The sequence below is a fragment of the Trematomus bernacchii genome, unplaced genomic scaffold (assembly GCF_902827165.1).
Source record: "Trematomus bernacchii unplaced genomic scaffold, fTreBer1.1, whole genome shotgun sequence".
In the NCBI taxonomy this organism is placed as follows: domain Eukaryota; kingdom Metazoa; phylum Chordata; class Actinopteri; order Perciformes; family Nototheniidae; genus Trematomus; species Trematomus bernacchii.
The window spans coordinates 5,276,452-5,280,899 of record NW_022987803.1 but is presented as its reverse complement, the minus strand read 5'-3'; the positions used below and the strand labels follow the sequence as shown (position 1 = coordinate 5,280,899).

The window sequence follows — 4,448 nt, the reverse complement described above, 5'->3', positions numbered from 1 at the left end:
TTAAAACAGGCAGGGTCGTACAGTAGTCATTTTACCTTTAGTTGTCAAAGCTGTAAGGTATATATCACTGCTATTAGGACTAGTTCATGTTGAAGGTGGACTCGGTTTAAACCCTACACTGTAAAAAAAAAAACATTGTTTTTACGGTAAAAACCTGGCAGCTTTGTTGCCAGAATAATGATGTAAAAAATACGGTAAACTGTAAACAACTTTACAGAACAACGTGTATATTTTACAGTTTAAAACTGTTGTAATTTACATTTTAAATCTGTCATTTCAACAGCCCTTTTCTGCTGAATTAGCATGATCACGTTGCTATTAAACTGATTATTTCAGTAAGATTTACATGCAGTTGCTGTCTATTGTACATTGAATCCCATTCAATTTTACAGAAAAATACCAAACAAATAACACTGTTTAACTGTAAAAGCATCAGTGTAATGCTGTAATTTAACTGAATTTTCCTGCAAATTGTAATCAAAAGTTGTGTATAATTTAGTGTATTTTGCCGTAGTAATGACGAGTTTTACAGTGAAAGCAACATCTAAATACTGCAATTTAAATTTTCTGTAAAATGTATTTATTACAATTAAAATGCAGAAAAAACTGTTCTATGAATAGCAATCTCAAATATATATATATATATATATATATATATATATATATATATATAGTATAAAACCGCCTGTAAGGATTATTGATATATAAAAATGTTTTTCCTATACATTAGTCAGATTGAAAGATTTCATTTAAACTACACTGCCTTCGTATATATATGTTTGACTATTACCAGAAATGTGAAGAATGTAATCCAGGGTACACAGATTAAGCACTTAAAATTTAAAATGCAAAGCTAGATAAACCTCAAGAGCCACTGTATTAAAAGTTGAAAAAATTCCAACAAGAACTTGCCTTTCCAAGAATTTATTATATATATATATATATAATAGCAGTGATCAAAAACATCTGTCATTTCTCAACATACATATTGGTAAAACATACAAACTAAGGCTGCACAATAAACAAACAGCTCACATTGTCCAGGAAATTCAAGCTGAACAAAGTTGAGAGGTTACTTGCATCACATCAAATGATTTATGGGAAATAATGTTTTTAAATATTTTAGTACTTTATATGTCTCATCTCTTATAGTGGGCACCTGTATAATATAATACTCGACTGTCACAGCCACAGACTGAGCTGTAACTTAGCCAAAATAAGGGATTGTCTTAGTTGAATACATGTTCATTGCTAAAGGAAGTGTGTACGTGATGAAGCTACAGTTGCAAAACACATGTGTGTGTGTCTAAGTGAGATAGGTGAAGAGGTAGGGTCAGCAGAGACCCTTCACTTCAGAAGCAAAAACCCAAGTGGAAAACAAAACAAAACCACCCAGTGGAGTGTAACACATCAACATTTTTACACTCAACAGTGATGTCCTGAGCTTTTACAATGACCTTAAAAGAATAGTTTGACATTTTGAGTTACATATTGCATTTTTTTAAATTAGTTAAAAGAACATGGAAAAAAAAGGCACTTCAAATTTTAACTACGATTTAAACAATCAAACAAACTGTAACTTGGGCACATCGCCACATGCCATTGATCTTACTGTCCATATTCAGACATCACGCCACTCATGGTCCGAAAGTTCCTGTATCAAGGTGAGGACTCTCGGGTTCACCTGAAGACGGGATGCACGTGTCTTCTCCACTTTGGTGCCCTTCTCTGGGTTGATGGAGAAAAAACACCTTAAAATAAAAATACAAACAAACAACAGAATTAATAATAAAATAGCTTGCCTAACAACAAAGAAACTTCACATCAATCTTATTATTTTGAAGCCAAAATGACAATTATCTTAGCCCCCAATTCACTGAAGCAGCTGCTTTAGATTTGTTGCAGTTTAATAAAATAAATTGTTGGATAAAGCCAATCCCAAAAAACACATACCTCTGGACAAACTCCAGGGTGGATGCCAGCTCTGACAGGTAGGCGATGTTGAAGCAATAATAGCTCCCAAACATCATGGACAGGGCAGAAACCAAGGAGGGGATGTTGTCCTGTACTATGTTTCGATCCACACTCAGCATGAATCGCCTTGAAGAATAGCATGATCGTCCTAAAAAAGAAGAAAAACACAATTCAAACTAAATTAAAACAAGACTTGTCTTCCTGAAATATTTCACAAAACAATTTTAGCACACATTTTAAGGTCTGTTAAATTGCTCACCATCAATACAAAAATGTATGTATGTGTATTTGCAGGTTAAGGGGAGATAAATGTAATGTCAATTTGACTTGCTTTTAGGGGATAGTTCATATTGTTTGAAGGGGGGTTGTAGGAGCTACAGTTTGGAGAAACAGAGAGGAGAACCAGCAGACAGCTAAGCAATGCACTGCTGTGGACATAGTTAAGCCACCAAAAAAACTAAAACAATATTACTCTTAGTGTATGCTATATTAAAGAATATTTTCAAAGCTCTACCTTTCTGTCAGACAGCTATACAGTCTGTTTCTGATAGGGACTGAAGCAGCAGGGTACATTTGTGACAATATTATAAATATAGCGTACACGTAAACTGAATTTTTAGGTGGCTAAAATACGTTTCGCTGCTGCACCCATCCACAGCTTTACATACGTACCCGTACTCCTGCCTGTTCCTCCAAAGACATGCAAGTAATACACTGACTATGGATAAGTATCCATAAGCATCCAAACTAGCCCTTTACGAGCTTACAGTAACAAAAAAGATTGTGCAACATAAACGTCTCAAATTAGACAGAAAAGAGAGAAAGAAGTGGCAGAAAGAACAGAAAAAAGTAGACTGCCAGTTAACTTTGAACCTCCTCAGATGTAGCTTCAAACCCCCCACTTCACAACAGCATGAATTAAACGAAAATAAAGAGTTCAGCTTTTAGCATGATACTTCAATAACGTTACCAGACTATTTAAATTAACTCCCGGTCAGTAGACGTTATAACTATGACTGCAAAATGCACTCAATCACAAACAGAAGCTAGTATTGTCCTGACAACACACCGTTGTTTGCTTGCAGTTCGCGCCAACACATTTGAAAAAACACTTATGCAATGCAGAACATAAACGTTTTGCTGCAAAATGCACTCAATCACAAACAGAAGTTAGTATTGTCCTGACAACACACCGTGTTATAATTGAAGTTTGAAGAAAATAAACGGTTAGCTTACCAGTGCTACAGATGTGATCCTGCGCTCATGTGCACACAGCTCCGTGGCAGGCAGACTTGAGACAGACTTGGCCGCGCCCTGAGCCGTAACCGTTAACCTGCAAAAACGGCAGGTAATCATTTTTAGCGCTAACATGACTGCCCGTTAAATTTGAACCCCCTCAGATGTAGCTTCAAACCCCCCGCTTCACAACAGCATGAATTAAACGAAAATAAAGAGTTCAGCTTTTAGCATGATACTTCAATAACGTTACCAGACTATTTAAATTAACTCCCGGTCAGTAGAAGTTATAACTATGACTGCAAAATGCACTCAATCACAAACAGAAGCTAGCATTGTCCTGACAACACACCTGTTTGCTTGCAGTTAGCGCCAACACATTTGAAAAAACACTTATGCAATGCAGAACATAAACCCTCAACGTTTTGCTGCAAAATGCACTCAATCACAAACAGAAGTTAGTTTTGTCCTGACAACACACAGTGTTATAATTGAAGTTTGAAGAAAATAAAAGGTTAGCTTACCAGTGCTACAGATGTGATCCTCCGCTCATGTACATACAGCTCCGTGGAAGGCAGACTTGAGAGACAGACTTGGCGCGCACTGAGCCGCAACCGTTAACCTGCAAAAAGTGGCAGCTCCCGCGATAATTAAATAGTCCAATGAAATAACAGAAACAAACTATACTGCTCAGTAGGCGTGTCTCAGTTCAGCGGCCGTTTCCTTCGGAGGCGTTCGATTACTGTTTGGGCTGTCTGCCGTGGGCTGCATTCCACTCCAAATAGCCGGTCGGCCGCAGAATCCAAACGCCAGCTGTTTTATGGATTCTCATTTAATTTCCAAGAATATCTCAGTACTGGGTTATTTCCAATTTCAAAAATAAATATATGTATTAAACAAATAGAAATAAGAAGTAAATATATTATAGTATATTCAAGAATGAAAAAATATAAAAAAACATGATTTTAACACTGTCATGTTGTAATTTTAACTGTATTGTATTGTTTTATGTATTACAGTTTTTCTGTGTTCAAACCACAGTAATCTGTAAATTATACAATGAAATATAATTATTTTAACATATTCTTAATGTGAATTTAACAGTTTTGTTTGGTTCAGTACTTTACGAAATATTACTGTAAATTAAACACTGCTTCATTGTTTCTCTATTTACAGTTTTTTGATGTTGTGATTTTACAGCTTTTCCCTGTTAATTTCACGGACTTTTTTTACAGTGT

The 4,448-nt window shown here is 35.7% G+C and overlaps 1 long non-coding RNA gene across 1 annotated transcript; it reads right to left on the bottom strand.

Moving 5' to 3' along the window:
* Window positions 1-1,999: 1,999 nt before the first annotated feature.
* On the bottom strand, window positions 2,000-4,069 carry LOC117498363. The gene is made up of 3 exons (XR_004557572.1): window positions 3,735-4,069; window positions 3,211-3,307; window positions 2,000-2,122 (listed from the first exon to the last, which is right to left on the bottom strand). It is a non-coding gene; the product is annotated as an uncharacterized LOC117498363 (long non-coding RNA).
* Between the last annotated feature and the right edge of the window lie 379 nt (window positions 4,070-4,448).